We start from the raw sequence: 18,641 nt of genomic DNA on the forward strand, positions 1-18,641 counted from the left end.
TTGATTTTGATTTTGTTGTATATCAGTGAAATATTGTGGATGATCAACTATCATGCAAGCCTTTCGACGACATGATGACAAGATTCAAATATTAAAAATAGATCACAAGGCTCCCTTGAATTTCTAAAGGTAATGATGGATTTACAATTTTTAGGTGAAAATATGGCCCCACTACAAAACCATTTTAGGTACCCAAGTACAATGTAATTGTAATGTGATCTCTCACAAATGGGGAAAGGGGAGAATACCCATTGGGATAAAACTCATCTCCAAAAGAGAGAAAAGAATAAAAACAAGATGATGCATGAATGATGCAATGATACCCCCTAGGACTGCATACATCATGTATATACAATCAAGTATACTCCAATAGGAAGGAAAGAGAAAAAATACATAGCCTTATATTATGGATATTGCTCTACAAAAATGGTGATTTCTTGAAGAAAAACATAGTCCAATTCCTACAAATAATGTTTATCCCCTTGGGAAGAAGATAAACCAAGTACAAATGCAAGAATGCTTCCCATTTTGGATAGGAATTGGTAGGAAGTGGAATCTAAATGTAAGATTATGTCTCTAATATTTGATCATATGTCACCAAGTCCTTGGATGATGAAGATGCCACAAACCAATCAAGTACATACCTAATCACAATAGAACGTGACAAACAAGGAGTCAATGAAAAATATTGAACAAGCTCAAAAGACAAAGATGAAGTGACAACAATGTACGAGAATACGAATACGAGTACAAGAATACGAGTATGAGGAAAAGATTACAAGAATACTTTTTTAGGGTTAGGGTTAATTTTGTTAACCAACTTTGTAGGTTGTCCTAAAAATTGCATGTTATAAGAGGTTGGAATGAAAAAGGCATTGTAATGGTGTTGTACTATTTTACTGGATAATAAGAAAAGATTGGACGACTGTGTTATGTGGATGTAGCCTCATCTTGGGTGAACCACGTTAAATCTCTATGTTATTTGTGTTATGTTTTTCTTCATTTGTGTGTATTTGAATCTGCATATAATTTTTAATTTGTATTTTCTCTAGATCTGCCTAAACCCTAACAAGCGAGAGAGAGATAGAGAGAGAGAGAGAGAGAGAGAGAGAGAGAGAGAGAGAGAGAGAGAGAGAGAGAGAGAGAGAGAGAGAGAGAGAGAGAGAGAGATAACAAGTCCTGAAACATAGGATCTTAACTCACACAATCACATACAAGTGTGGAAACACAAAACAAAGAAAAATAAAAGACAAACAAAGGACAAAAAGGAAAACAAGGACACATAAAAGGGGACTACTACTAAAAACAAAGGCTCCAAGTCAACTAGTTGAAAAACCTTGATACTCAAAATGTCACAATCACTAATATCATTCTCAGAATGCTACTATAAGAGCACAAAAGATCTTATAGAAAGAGAAAGAGAATACACCAATTTTATGAGATCATGATCCAATGACTAACAAGGCGTGTTATGTTTGGTTTTATCTAAAAATCATGAATTTCATTGTCCAACAAGGTGTATTGTGTTGGGTGATTCGGGTTATAGGCATGGATTCCACTGGATAGAAGTTTGTGTAATGCTAGGTGATCCATGGATAAGTATGAATTCCACTAGACAAAAAAGTGTGTTATGTTGTGTGATCCATGTGAAAAAGCAAGGAGAGTCAAATCGGTCTAGCAAGGTGTGTTATGCTAGTTGATTCATCCTAAAAAAAGATTACCAAGCAAAACCCTTTGTTTGCAAGACAATCAATTGCAAGATAGGTGTTATAGTGACACCAATATAAGGATTACGAAACAAAACTCATTGTTTGAAAGAAAATTTGAGAAACAAGACTACAAAATGGGTGTTGCAATGACACCAATACAAGGATTACCAAATAAAACTCATTGTTTACAAGGAAATCTAAAAATACAACTACAAAATGGGTGTTGTGGTCACATCAAGACAAGGAAAAACTTTCTTTTGCAACTTGGAAATCCAAAAATGTAATTGCAATATGGGTGTTTCAATGACACCAAGCACAAACAAGGAAACCACACATATTTATCCCCTTAAGATGTCAACATAGCTCCATGTTGATTTCTTAAGGTAGAAAGAGAACACATCAAGTATAAAAAACCTTCATCGCCAAGGATATTTCCTTTAAGCAATAATTCACATACATTCCAAGCTAGAAAGAATACACAACTCTTTTGAGAAAGGAAGAGATAGTTGTAAAAGAGATATCTTGCAACAAGTGTAAAGGGATCATGTTGGCAATTTTTGTGCCAACCTTAACAGGAAGCAAAGAAACAGGGTCACGCGGGATAGGAAAGGTCAAAGGTGGGTGGGCTTTTCCCTTATCCTGTGGAGTAAAACAAATGCACAAGGAACCGTGTGGGATAGCAGGGAATAACAATAAGCATTTTGTTTATCTCGTGGGGTTAGATGACAACAGCAACGATGGGGCTCTAATTCTATTTTTGAGTTGACCGGCTTGGGCGGTCAAATCATTTAAGGTCACCGGCTAGAGGGTTCCCTATTGTTCATGGGGTAGTTCCCCTTTGTTTCTCTCACCGTCTGATGGCGGTTTTCTCTCAGCTTCGAAGTGTGTTTGCTACCCCGCAGGCTTTTCTAATTTCAGCAGATGTTGTCACGGGATAGCGAGATGGTGATTCGGTCTATCCCCCCACTACCCTGCACAGGAAAAGGAGAAGAGAAAATTTTGCCACGGGATAGCGGGGAATAGTAAGGAGGTCTCTTCCCTGCTACCTCACGAGGAAGGATAGGGAACACAAAGGCCCCTGCAGAGTAAACAAGGCTAAGGGCAAATGTGCTTCCCCGCTATCCCATGAGGATTTCTTGGAAGTATTTGGGCCTCACGAGATAAAGAGTGACAAGCGGTTTTGACTTCCTCATTGTCCCCCAGGGAAAACACGATAGATCAAAGTGTCCTGCGGGGTAAGAGTTCGTAGGGGAGGTCTCTTCCTGCTATCCCACAAGGTGAAGCCAGGTGACAAAGGATGTTGCGGGATAAGCAAGCAAAGAAAGCAGAAGAAAACCTTATCCCACATTAAAGAAGGAGAACACTACGTGGCCCCTGTGATAAAGAAACAAAAGGTAAGACAAGAAAAGCCTTATCCCGTCGGATAAAAATAGACCCACAAAGATGCCACAAGATAAGAACTCAATGCAACTCAATGATCAAACACAGCCAGGGAAGCATGGATCTGGGGTGCCACATCAGACATCTGTAGCCATTGGATCTTCATAAAGGCCCCATCTGACGGCCATGTTTTAATCTTCTATTGTGCTTGTTGTCTACCTATGTGGAGAGATCTTGCGCATCCATCTTCAGGTGAATCTCTTGGATCGATGGTAGACATTTTAATTTGTGATGATCGTTGGAATTCAATTGCTTTGTGCAGGGTGGTTGTCGAACCGATGGTCAAGGACATTCTTTTCTCAGTTGACATCCAATTTTGGACCCGATCTCACTCCAATTACCGGATTTTGCTCGCCATTGCTCCAGAAGTGGCCCTACGAGCCAATTTTAGATGCCACTCATGCTTCTTCAATGCATTATGATGACTTTTGGGTATGATAGAGATTTCTCAAACGTCATCCCATGCAGATTTCTCCTAATTTTCAAGAAATTTTTGCCCCTCCTATGCCTCTGCAGCTAATTTCAGATGAAACCCATGGTAATTCATTACAGTTCAAAGACTTTTAGCTCTGCATGTACCCCCATATGCATTCAAATGCAGGGTTTTCTCCTAATTTGCATGGTTTTCACTCTTACAGAGGCAAAGGATGCCTTCAAAGGCTGGATTCAACATGCCATCAAATCATCCTCGATTTGATCTTCTTCTCCCCTCTCAGACTTTTATAACCTAACCTAGGTGGGGTTAGGGTTTCTATCTTTAGTTGAATCTAAGTTATGCCTGAACTATAAAGGCATTTTTTTGTAATTTTCTCAAGATCTTCTCTCATCTTTTCTCTAATAGTAATCTATGATTTCTGCAACTATAAAAATTACCTTGCCTCTACATTAATAGATTTTTCTCACCTTATCTAGTTTCAGTTTATACAAATTTGTGTATCTCTTTTACCTGTTTGTGTGAATGCATCTTTTCTTGTTGTCTCAACATCTATGATAGTGTTGACTCCTCTTAGAGTGGCATCTGAGAATGTTGTTCATTCCTTTGCCATATTTAAGAATTTCAACCTTGACTCAGTCGTAGAAAGCTAGACTTAGATAGGAATTAGTGTATCTTTTGGGTAGTTTTATTGATGTTTTGTGCAGTTACAAGTGAAGGTAGATCAACTTTTAGTCTAGGTGCAAACCTTATTTCCCTTCTTTCATGCAACCCCTCTCTCTCTCCCTTTTCCCTGTCAGGAACATAGGTTAGTTCTATTTGTGTTGGTTTGGTCCAACACCTGCATCAGATTGGAAAGGAAGTCAGCCTTCTCTGGAAAATCAACCTCACTTTTGCAAGTCCCACACTTGAGAGGTTGTTTCTATGTGTCATAGGGTTGATGAGCTCAGGAGTTCATCAAGGGTGCAAACTTTTGTGACAACAAATCCTTTTGAGGGATACATGATTAACAAAGGAGGGAGATATATTTGTCCAAATACATCTACCTCAAAGAGAGATCCTTAACAGTAAAACATCTTCAGCAAATGGGATAAAAGAGACCAACAATACACACCTTCCCTATTGCTAGGAAATAGGATTCTTGATGAATGATTGCACACTTTTGACACCAAGGAGAGATCATTTTTAAAAACAAACTCTTTCAAGCAAGGAAGAGGTCCTAATAAGGAAAAGACAACTCGAAGAAATGTTAAAATCCCCATGAAGGACAAACAGTTCTATGCAAGGAAGGATATCCTTATAGAAGATGCAACTCAAAAAAATAAAAGTGAATCCTTAGAAAGAAAAAAAAAGATAAAATATTGAAAACTATTTGGGCCCTCCAAGCATGGGGACAAGAATAACTATGCTATTATGTTGTTGACCAAGTATGATTGCACTTTAAATTGTACCACCATGAATGACAAAGAGCTCCTAAAAAGGAAAGCTACTAGTGTCACATAGTGAGGAGCACCATAATAGGGCCAAAGGAGTGCTAAGGCACTTCTTTTGAATTTGGATTTAGGAAAAGAATGAGATCAAGTGTAATAGTAATATTGTAAGGAAGTTAAGTAGTGGAGCTTCATAAAGGGTAAAAACACAATGTTGTGTCACACTTTTATAAAGGAAGTGGCCAACACAATTAAAATTGTTTAGCTTCAACCACATAAAAGCGACATTTTTAAATTAAATTTCAAAATGATGTAAACTGATAAAATGTAGAAATATAAATAAAATTTATGTCTGTTATTTTTTTATTTTAAAAAAAAATTGATAATTTTTTTATATATTCAAAGACATATTTTTATTGTTGAAAATCAAGGGTTTTAGTCGGCATCACCAAAAAAAAAAAAATTAACTTCTTTTTTTTCTGATTTTAATTTTTCAAATAGATGACACATATATGCAGTGCTAAAAAATAAAAAAATTAAATTTTGATGTATATGTTTCTCGTAATAAGATTTTTAAGTCCAACATAACTGAATTTGGTAATTTTCATTCAATGTCACCTTTTGTCTATTAAATTTATCATTATTAAAAATGAAATTATACTCTTTTGGAGAAGATTCTCTCATCTAGTGAAAAATATATTTTGTAAATATTTTTAAAATCATTTAATTTTTTATTTTTTTTAATCTCAAATCAACCTCTTCTCAAACTTAAAAAACCTACTTGCAATGATTAAAAAATAAAAAATAATCAAAATTATATATTCAGATTCCTGACTTTGGAGCTCTACAAAAGTGTTATTTTTTATTTTTGTAAAAAAATATTTTGCCTGAAGAAAAATACTACAGAGGTTGAAAATTTTGGAAATGCAGAGAAAATGGTGATTTGGCTACCAAATCACCTAACACATAGGCAAGTTTGGTCGAACTTAGTTTGACCGAACTAAGTTCAGTCGAACAGTCTCCTACTTTTTGTGGTCCCCCAGCCAACCAAGTGACTAAATTTCACGTTTTTTGGTTTTTTTTTCTTTTTTTTCACAAAGTCAACCCAAGATTAATTTAAAGGTCATCTTGAACTTTTTTTGTGGGAGACTTTTGAAAGGTATTCTTTTATCCAATTTTATATTTTTTTACATTAATTTTAATTTATTAATGTAGAGAATGGTTTAATATTTATGTTATGTGTGTAATTCGACATATTTTCTTTTAAATAATGCCAAAAAATGAGAAAAAATGTTTATTATAAATCAAAATTAGACTAGATAACATTTTGATTTGGTGGAAAAAAAAACCAAATCTTGTTAACTGGGTCAAAAAGACAAAGAAAAATTAAAAATAAAATAAAAACAATTTTTTTTGATCTTGATTTATGTTCTAATCCTTTTGATTGTAGATTGGGATAATTTTTGAGACTACTAATCATTTTCTTGCAAGGGTAATTTAGATGTGTGTTTGTCTTTCCTTTTCTAGTTTAATTAGGCTCACATCATTTTTGCATTTTGGAGTTAATTAACTTTCTTGAAGTGTCTTATGTCTTTGGCATGCTTTGTATTTAGATAAAACCCTAAAGTTGGTAACAAAAGTATCCTCTCCCCTCGCCTCCCATTGGACCTTGGGTGTAAGAGAAATTGTTATCATCTTCTTTTTAGGTAGAAGGGTATGCCTTTCGAGTAGCCCATAAGGCCAAGTGAGAGGGAACAACCCAAGCGGTACTTCTTCAACCCATTATATAAATTAAAATGTTAGGCGAAAGCCACAATGACTTGATGAAGTTGGGCTATCTGACAGGGTTCCTTAGTATCCACACTTGTGTAAGATGCATTAAAATTCTCTTATGAGGGCCGCGATAGGTTCTTAAGTGGACCACCGCCACATGATAGATAATAAGGACCATTGAAGTTCTCCCACTAGACACCGTAGATTAGTGGCCCGCCCTTTTTTTTTGAACATCGTGATAGCTTCTATGGAAGGGGATACCTGATTTTCTCCCCAAGATACTCACCATAATGCTCCCATGAGATGAGACAAGAATACTCGACTTAGCATAAGCTACTTGCAACTTTCTAGGGAGAGGGTGATTTGGGTCATCCTTCTAGTCTTGAAGACCCCTAGCTGTCCTTTCATGCAAAGAAAAAATAGTGAATAAACCCCTTTAAGTGTCCCTACATTTGAGTCAACAGACATCCCAAGTTGTGGGCTGAGGTTATTGCCATGAGAATATTGACCTTAGGCTACGAAAGTGTTTGATGTATCTTCGATTGTGCTAGACCCATGGAAATTGGGTCGATTCAACCTATTGGACATACACGTAACGTTTGCATTTTGACAAAATACCTTCAGACATTGTGTCTTCATTGTTTGTTGTCTTTTCCTACCACAAGACATTTAACATTAAGAATTTGGTCACTCTCAATAACTTGCAAAGCTTAGACAGAATTTACAAAATTGCCAAAATGCATGTGTTTGATTCCAACACGTATTTGATCTTTTTGGCCGCGTTTATTTTGGAAAATAACATGTATAAACTTGTACATTCATGTACATGTACATAGGCCACTCATTAGATTAGTTATGTGGACCATTCATTATCAGTTAACAAGAGAGTCATTATTAGCTAAGTATTCATGTATACCACTGATTATCAGTTAAGTAGACCATTCATTATCATTTTGTGCATGGACTTGACTTAGAATAGCTTAAACATGCATATTTAAACTTGGGTCCAATTCACTTGACATATATGTGCATGTGTATATAGGGCTTTGGAGATCTGAATTAAAACTCAATAGCAATTTTCCAATGGGGAATAAAATGACTAGATTATGGAAGTATGATCGAATAAAAGAGACAAAAAAGGGGATACAACACCTTCTCAAGAACAAGTTCCCATTGATGATGAAGTGTTTGCAATTTAGAAATGACAAGAAATTGGTCCTAGTCAATCTAGAAATATTTTCTTTTGGTATGGCCAATTTGATGGAGATGGATAAAGACTCTCTTTTCGATGAGATTTTAGTTGAGGATATGGTACCGGAAAGCACATTAAAATTATACTACAAAAAAATTGGGATGAATATTTTCAAAGATAAATCTCCAATTGGAAGAGCACAATTATTTGCAAAGTTATTTAGGAGAAAAGAAACGACTTCAGTTTTGGAGTCGTTGGGTGTTGATAACAAGAAGAAATTATCCAACATATTAGTAAATCAAATAGTGGTTGAAAATTTGCAAAAAGCACTGAAATATATTGAGATCACAAGTCAAGCTATTGATTTAAGTGTTGCCCATAGAGCATTAATAACTATGATTTCTACTAAGAAATTATCACATAGAAGACAAACTCAAGAAATTGCCCAATTATTGAATGTCTCTAGAAGAATAGTCCAGAGATATATTAGGAAAAGAAACAATTTGGATGAGAATATTGAGAAGAATTGGGTAAATATTTGTAGGGTTCCTTGAAAAGACATAATTGTTGAAGATGTAAAAAGATAGCTTATTGAGGGTGAACTCACAATAATGGTTTCCATTTTTTTGCCAACTTTGACACTGAGATGAATATTTTTAAAATAATCTTCTCTTTCTGACACCTATAACTTTTAAACCATTAAGAATTTGAAGATGATGTAAATTAGTGATTTGTAACATCTTGTCCGCAGATTCTAAATATATTTTTTTCAATTTTTTTTCAAGAATTTTTTCTTAATTTTTCCATCTCCCTCGAAAAGTAGTTTTTATAGAAAACAACATTATTTAAGAGTGTTGTGCCTCCCAAAATGCATAACTTTTTTTCTATAAATGATAAAAACTCATTTCTTTCGAATTTTGGTCTATAACATCAATATCCAGGGTAAAGAGTTAGTTTGATAGTGATATGTTGAATATTTTTCATTTTATTGTTTTTGAAGTCCGACTAATTATAATTTAGATGTAGGTGTACATTTGAATACATAACTTGTTCTATATTTATCAAAATTCAATTTTTTTTTGTTAGAAAGAAGACATCAATATGTAGGGCATAGATATTTTTCATAATTTTTTTGAATTGGTTTACTATTTTTCCCAATGCGTTGAACAAAGAAGTTCATGTTCGTTGAAAAACCAATATTTCATAAAATTTTAAAAACAAGATCATAATAAACTCACAATGTAATAAAATTATAGTCATTGGAAAGCTTGCTTCGAGGACTACCATACTACATTTTGGGTTGTCAAGATCATTCCATTTGACCCTTCAACCAGAGGTTTGAAGGCAAAAAATCTATAAAAATTTGTAGAAAGTTACAAAGAAGTGTAAAAAAGGAGGTTCGAATGAAGGGGGGGTTCGAACGAACCCCCCTAAATACCTTCTAACGAAGGGGGGTTTGAATGAACCCCCCCAATATAATTAAAGATCGACAAAAAAAACCATTAAAGGGGGTTCACTTGAAAGAGGGGGTTCGCCCAAAAGGGGGGGTTTGAGCGAAGTGGGGGGTTTGAGAAAACCCCAAAGGGTAGTTCGTGTTGGCAACAACAATGAGAGAAAACAGAGAGGGGTGGGGGTGAATCAGTTTTCTACTAGATCTACAAACTCAACCATAAATACAAATTTGATAAACTATAGCAACAAAAAAGATAAGAAAATTGATAGCACAACTCACAACACCAATTTTTTGGCATGGAAAACCCAATTAAGGGAAAAATCATGGTGGGAACCTACCCACAATAAGATGATACTCTGCAGTAGTATGTGAAAATGTTACAATGGGGAATGCACCAGCATTTAGTCACACTGCCTAGAGCTCACTGTTCAAATATAATAACCCCGAAGGCTACAACCCTTAGGGAAGTCTCACTGACTTAAAAGAAGACTCATACTACAATCCAGAAGAAACGAACTGCAATAATAGCATCTCCAAATGCCTGATGACAATTCTGGTTAAGCATAATTGTCTTCTTTGCAACACTGATCTCTGCTCAATCACAATGCCAAAGGATGAATCACTTGTTCGCACATACACCACTCTCTAATAAATCAAACACAACCTTGATACCCAAATTACATGACTATATCACCTATTTATACAATTCATCAACCTTAACAACAAGGTCGACTAAACCCTCAACTCACAATTACAAAATTACATCACACGATACAAAGATCGACCACCAGACCAATATAATGATATGCATGACATAATATGGACCTAAATCAAATTTCCAAATGCTCAACACCATCGGTAATCATGTCAAGATTAACTGCAACTTGCTACACCACCAGGAAAACCGCATAACACGAACAACATCACCAGTTCAATAAAATCACTGATAATTCGCACAATGATCAACACAGATCATCAAAAAAAATAGGACACAATTATAAAACACTAGCAAGCACATTAGAATCATCAGTAGTTGTATACACCTAAAAATGGTCTGAAGATAATTAATTGAATAAGCAATTATTTAATTAATCCCCCTTCTTAATTTAATTGAATTCATTAGCAATTTGATTAAATTCTCCCATTCATCTACTTATTAATAAATCTAAGGATTTATTTAATAGGCTCATTTCAATAGTCCCCTTTGATTAATTAATTCAAATTAATTAATCCTCCCCCCATTTAATTCATTTCTTCTAATCCCCTAATTAATTAAAACAAATCAATTTATGAGTTGTTGAAAGTTAATTAGTCTTTTCTTATTATTTGAATTTTTAAATTCAAATTACCCACATGCCTCCTAACTTCTAACCACCTAACCTAACCCATTTCACCTAACCTTGGGTTTAACTAACCCTATCCTATCTTGCACATCCTGACCTCCTTATCCTAACCTCCTATGGGTTGGATATTCTCCCCTTGAGACACATGGCACTTAGGCCACATGTCTCCTCCCTTGGACACTTTCCCTCTCATGAGAAAGGCTCCCTGACACTTGTCACCATAGATATGACAAGTGTCCCTTCCTCCAATCTCTTCTCCAACCTCCTCCAATTTCACCCTTGATATCTTCAGACTCAATCTTGACCGTTGATTCCTGCCACCTCACCCCTGGCCTTGGAAATCCTATAAATATCCAACATTTTGAAGCACAAAGGATCCCATCTCATATCAATTTAGGCATTATTACTATAAGCATATAATTTGAGCATTGTTATTATAGGCAATTGCATCTTATATCTAGTTTAATTTGATAATTTTCTAGCATAATTGTTGAATCATGTGGCATAATCAATTTCTTTTCTAGCTTAATTGCATCATCATCATAGCTTAATCATGCATATCATTAGATTAATTAATTTCTTGGATCAATCTAGCATAATCAATCGCATCTAGCTTTCATATCATCATCATTTCAAATCCTTCGTCAAGGTGTAGTCAAGTCATTGGGATTGCTTATCCAGTTCTGAGAGCAAATCCATACTCGCATCTCTTGGGAGGTGATAGGTCGCTTTGTCATGGTTTATCTTTCATTTGCTTTTAATTTGCTAACCATGCTTGTAATGATCTATTGAGTGTTTGTGTTACATCTGCATGTACCATACTTTGTTGGCATATGCACACTCCAATGAGACATTGTATGTGATTCAAGGTTTTGTCATTGATGGCAACCTTGTAATCCTATGGCACCGGCAAAGGAATTATACCGGCATTAGCAGATCACACTCTACACCAGCACTCAAGACACCAACCAAATCCTTCGTCAAGGTGTAGTCAAGTCATTGGGATTGCTTATCCAGTTCTGAGAGCAAATCCATACTCGCATCTCTTGGGAGGTGATAGGTCGCTTTGTCATGGTTTATCTTTCATTTCCTTTTAATTTGCTAACCATTCTTGTAATGATCTATTGAGTGTTTGTGTTACAGCTGCATGTACCATACTTTGTTGGCATATGCACACTCCAATGAGACATTGTATGTGATTCAAGGTTTTGTCATTGATGGCAACCTTGCAATCCTATGGCACCGGCAAAGGAATTATACCGGCATCAGCAGATCGTACTCTACACCGGCACTCAAGACACCGACACTGGCACAAAAGAAAGGAAGTATACCGACATAGAGGCCGACAGGATTTTGTTATATTACATTTTGTTTATTATTGAAAAACTTTGTAAGCCGACTTGGCAAATTGTAAAAATGACTCTTATATATAAAAGAGATCATTGTAGACAATTGATATAGGAGATGTAAGCATTAAGGAAAAATATTAGGCAGACCTATTATGCAAAATATAGGTTAAGAGGTTTATGTAAGCAGCAGAGCAGCAACCGGTACTGGATCAGGCATTGAAGATGCTATTGTAAAGCAGTACAAGATATTGGATTTGTATAATCCTCATTATAAGTCAGTGAGACTTCCCATTGAGTAGTGAGCTCTAGGAAGTTGGCCTTCCTGCATGTGCAGGCCCCTATTGTAAGTAATATTCTCTTATTGGCTAGTGAGTGAATATTGTGGGTCACAAATCCCACCGAGGTTTTTCCCACACCGGGTTTCCTTGTTAAAACCTTGTGTTATGGTGTGCTTTTCATGTGGATATTCTTGATTCTATTTATTGCATTATTTATTGCATACCAGTACACCGTTATATTTTGTTTTGCATGTTTTAAGTTAAGAAATTCTATATACCGGTCAGATACTGATTCACCCCCCCCCCCTCTCAGTATCTGTGGGATTTCTAACAATTGGTATCAGAGCTTGGTCCTCTATTTTCAGAAGCCTAACAACTTGAGGAAGATCTTGACACCGGTAAAGATGGAAAATTTGATGAAGCAATTGGAAGGAGCTCTTTCAGACTATGATGCAGAGAAATTGAAAAATATCAAACTAGAAGATGATTTAAGGGCAGCTCAGGATATCATTCAGGCACTTCAAGAAAATTTTACTGTTGCAAGAAATAAGAGAAGAGAACTTTGTGAAAAATTGCAAAATGAGAATGATGAAAAGGAATCACTTAATGATATGATAAGCAAGTTGAAACAAGAGAACATGACAACAAAGAATGAGCTGCAGGATATGACTATGAGATTTTACAAAGAGATTGAGGATAGGAAGAAGAATGAAGAAGAATTGACCAGAAGACTAAGTGATGCAGCAAATGAGAACACAAGACTTAGCTATGAAAATGACATGTTGAAGACAAATCTGATGCATACTCAGAATGACTCAAATGAACTAATGAGACAAAAAGAAGTCTTAGAAAGAGAACTAGAAATTGCAAATCAACATAAAGAAGAATTCAAGAAAAGCTCAGAGGAACTTGGCACCTTGCTGAAGAATCAAAAACCTAAAGGTGACACTTCTAGAATTGGCTTTGAAGTTGGTGAAAGCTCTGGTACTACAAATACTCAGGATCACAGCAAACCGGTAAGACAACCTAATGCTTATAAATTCAATGGAAAATGCTTTAACTGTAATAAGTATGGTCATAGAGAAAATGAATGTAGATCTAGAAATTATTAGAACATCAACTCACCCACCGGTCAATGTTCTAAATGCAACAAAGTAGGTCACAACTTTGAAAACTGCTGAATGAATGTGAGATGTTATGTTTGTGGAAGATTTGGACATTTATCTAATCAATGCAGAACACAAACTGGCATAGGTTATGGGAAAGCTATTCAGAAGAATAATGTAACTTTTTATGCATGTAACAAGATTGGGCATATTTCTAAATTCTGTAGAAGTAAAGGAACACCGGTAGACAACAAAAGTTCTAGCTTGAAAGGTAAAGAAAAAGTTGAAGAGGTTAAGCAAGAATTCTCAAAATAATGGATTAGAAAAGCTGATCTAAATATTGGGAATACTCCTCCACCGGTAGAACAAACCAATGCTTCACCGACAAGACATAGTGATACTTCACTGGAAGGACAAAGCAGTGCTCCACCGGCAGGAAGTTCTTCATCTAATTGAAGAAAATTTCTTTGAGGGTTTGGCAATCTATTGACACATGTGCTATTATCCTCGGTTAGAGATAAGAAGTTGGAAATTACTTATTACTGGCAAACAATGTTAAGTGAATACTTAACCGGCATGCAATTAATGTGGTAGATGGCAAAAAGACACTATAAAATCAAGGTTTTGGCTCCATTTCATTTCACCAAGTTTTCAAACCTATGAAGAGTGCGAAGTTTCCGAGCTAAGGCATTTCGAGCAAGAAGCAAGAACACTCCAAGCAATCATTCATCCTAAAGGCAGTAAAAGGTATTTAATCATGGCATCCACCTCTGCAATTGAATATATAGCAAACCCTACTGTTGTTGAAGTGATAAAAAGACCTAGGCCCATATTTTAGTTAGTTCCCAAGGTAGCAAAGAAAGATGATACCTTAGGTTCTTTTTCTCAAATTCCTAAGGGAATTGTCTATGCTGAAGACCCCAAAATTTACATCCATTGCAACATTGAGGAACTAGGAGATGAAGAGATTAAAACCATGTTTAAAACTGTGATATGTGATAAAACCGGCAATGTAAAAGATGAACACAAGATCATTGAAACCCTAGGATTTACAGAGATCCTTAGCATTCCTTAATTCACCAAGGATGTGATTAGGATAGTCTTAAGCAGGGTACATGGTGAATTTTTCTGGTTAGATGTAGTCCACAAAATCACCAAGGAAGCTGTGAAAGCTGTCATAGGGTTACGGACCACCAGTAAAAGGCCAGATAAAACCAAGAAGGTATCCAATGACCTAGTCACAAACCTAACTAATGCAACATTCGACAAAAGGTCCCTAAGAGTTAATGATGTAATAGACATTAATGTGAGATTTATCAGCATGATATTAGGGTATAAAGCTACTCATGCAAATAGACTCAATTCAGTTTCAAGTTTGTGCATTAAGAGTGCTTATGATATGGTCACAGACAATGCAAAGATTGATATATGTGAGTGGTTAAAAGATGAATTAATTGACAACCTTGGAAAGATTAAGAAGGACAAGAAAGGAACTTTCGGGTTTGGAAATCTGTTAGTATGTCTAATTCTACATATAACAAAATAAGTACCCAATATAGGCTACAAAGAACTTGGATATGATATACCGGTAGGCAAACAGTTAACAGAACTATTCAATAACATGGGAGAAAACAAGGAAAACAATATTCATGACTTCTTTCAAGCATTAAAGGCCAAAATGAAGAAAAGAATCAAGTTATCACAAAAGATTGTCGACAAATACAAAGATGAAATATGCTTTGTAATCAAGAAAGATGAAATCTGGATGGAAGCAGTCATCCCTATGATAGTTTGGGTAACTAAGATGGGCTATGAAATAGATGATCATATAATTGAAACATATGCTAAAGCACTTCTAGAAGCCCCCAAAGAACCTAAGGAAGAAATATTTGGTAGTGCAAAAACCATTGAAAGCCAAATACAATCAAAGAAAAGAGTGAAAAAGGTTGAGGAAGTTGTAAGGAAAGGTTCCAGACAAGCAAAAGCCATCAAAGAATATGTGTTGAAGAAAACTAGTATAACAGAGGATGAGTTAGCAGCTCCACAACCTGAAACTCACCTATCACTGGTAGGTACTTCTTCAGGGAGTGACATGCCTGCAACTTTCAAAAGAGTTGTAAGAAAAAGAGATCCCTCATAGGCAACCACACCCTCACCCAGGAGGACAAGACAAAAGCAACAAGCAGTGAGATCTCCGATAAGAAAGGCCACACCAAAGAAGAAGAAACTGACACCCAAAAAGAAGAAGAGGACAAACAAAGACTTGGCCCCTCTTGATATACTACTGAATGAAATCACAAAGGAAGGTAACTTGAAAAATATAGAGAAAATATATGACACTCTAACAACTAATGAAAAAGAGCAAGTTGAAAATAGTGTTATATTACATATGGATATGTATAAGAAGTTTTTGATGGAAGTAGTCAATGAAATTCCAGATGAGCTATTTAAAAGACTAGAAGCAAGAAGACAAGCAGTAATAGAACTAGATACGAAAATAAAGATTGAAAAGCTACTTGCTATTTATCTGGTAAACTCACCCAAAGAAATTGATGACCTAATTGCTCAAGCCAACCGACACGTTGCTTTAATGGTTGGAAGAATTAATGAGGTGACTGAGGATACAGAAAATGGATGGGATATATTCCTAGTTGAGAAAGAAAAACAAGAAGAGTACAGGAACCCCAAACCCATAAAAGTTTATCAGAAAGATAGAGACAAGGGTAAAGGTAAAGTTGGTGGACCACCTAGTATCAAGGTTAGAGACAACTTACCCCCACCTCCTTTAATTACTCCACTGGTAAAAACAACAACTACAGAAGATCAACTAGTAGCTGAGAGTATGGATGTAGAGGATGATAATCCTAATCCTAAAGTCTTATATATTGTGGATGTTGATACTCAAAAGATCAACATTGTGGTAGACAAAGATACAACTGATAAGACTAATATGGCTAGTGAGCCTTCGATAGTTAAGGAAACTGATAACACACAGGAGAAACTGATAGAAGACAAAGAGAAAAAGGTAGAGACTCAGACTCAGACTGAGGAAAAACAACAAATAGAGAAACAAACAGAGCAAAATGCTCCGGAACAGGATCAACAATAACAGGTACAGGTACATAAGGAAACAGTACCATCGGCAACTAGTAAAGTAGAAAAACCATTGCTTAAAGAAATGCAGACACAAACAGACCTACCAGAGGTCAATAAAAGCTTGGTTAATTCCATTGGTACTTAGATTGTTGATTCATCATCAAGCTACAAATCAACTGATGTGACTGAGGTACTATTAGATTCTATCAATAAGATAACCGACTGTAGCTCACAAGATTACAAGGCAATTGATGATACCATACCAATTTTGAAGGTAATTGCTCCTAACTATAATATAGACAATAAAGATTCTTTAGGACAACTTGATACACTGTGTAAATATATCACAGAAAACATTGAGAAAATAAAGGAAGAGCCATTAAAGGATAAAGTAGAAGTTGAAAAATAGAAATTCTTTGATGAGCAAATAAAGAAGTGTAACAGAGATTTTGACACACTTCTACCGGAATTATGTAATTTATTGAAAGAGTACAAAAATCTGTACAAAGATACCTATAAAACAAAATTTTTGATTGTAGATATAGACAAGAAGATGAGCAAGGTATAGGATGAGATCAATAAACTTGTAGATAGTTTTGTCAACTCACCTGATACACTATCAGTTTTTGAGGAAAAGATAACAAATTTTGAAGAAGAATTACTTAAATTGGAAATAGAGAAAGAAAGAATAGTGAATAAGGTAAAGCATTTGAGATCAAAACTAAGTCCAAGATTGGACTATCTAGCATCACTACGGAAGGAAGTATTTGAGGCACTAATATAGGAAAACAAAACACTGGCAGAGCATTTGCAGCATCTCACCGGTACAGTGAAGAGAACAGAGACAAAAATAAAGGATAGCAAGAAGTTTATGGATAGTATAAACTTGATTTTGGGAGATCTTTTTCAAATTGTAACCACCCAGTTACAAGGTTGAAACTACAAACTCTACTGACATCTTGACAACCTTTGTCATTGATGCCAAAGGGGGAGTAGTGGGATGAGAAAATTCAATATCACAGGAATCATATGCTCAGGGGGAGCACACACATTTTTGGTAACATTTTTGGACTTCACATTTTTGGATCATTTTTTAAATTTCTCATGAGTGTTTCCATCAATGCCAAAGGGGGAGATTGTTGGCATATGCACACTCCAATGAGACATTGTATGTGATTGAAGGTTTTGTCATTGATGGCAACCTTGCAATCCTATGGCACCAGCAAAGGCATTATACCAACATCAGCAGATCACACTCTACACCGGCACTCAAGACATCGGCACCGGCATAGAAGAAAGGAAATATATCGGCACAGAGGCCGATAGGATTTTGTTATATTATATTTTGTTTATTATTGAAAAGCTTTGTAAGCTGACTTGGCAAATTGTAAAAATGACTCTTATATATAAAAGAGATCATTATAGAAAATTGATATAGGAGATGTAAGCACTAAGGAAAAATATTAGGCAGACCTATTATGCGAAATATAGGTTAAGGGGTTTATGTAAGAAACAGAGCAGCAATCGGTACTGGATCAGGCATTGAAGATGCTATTGTAAAGCAGTACAAGATATTGGATTTGTATAATCCTCATTGTAAGTCAGTGAGACTTCCCATTAAGCAATGAGCTCTAGGCAGTTGGCCTTCCTACATGTGCAGGCCCCTATTGTAAGTAATATTCTCTTATTGGCCAGTGAGTGAATATTGTGGGTCACAAATCCCATCGAGGTTTTTCCCACAATGGGTTTCCTCATTAAAACCTTGTGTTATGGTGTGCTTTTCATGTGGATATTCTTGATTCTATTTATTGCATTATTTCTTGCATACCGATACACTGTTATATTTTGTTCTGCATGTTTTAAGTTAAGAAATTCTATATATCGGTCAGATACTGATTCACCCCCCCTCTCAGTATCTATGGGATTCCTAACATACTTCACAGGCACGATAGTAACAACTATACCAACACCACTTATCAAATCTTCATCGATCAACATCCAAAACTCAAGAACAACAACTGTCACGAAGAAAGATAACT

Source organism: Cryptomeria japonica, chromosome 10, assembly GCF_030272615.1.
Source record: "Cryptomeria japonica chromosome 10, Sugi_1.0, whole genome shotgun sequence".
Lineage (NCBI taxonomy): Eukaryota > Viridiplantae > Streptophyta > Pinopsida > Cupressales > Cupressaceae > Cryptomeria > Cryptomeria japonica.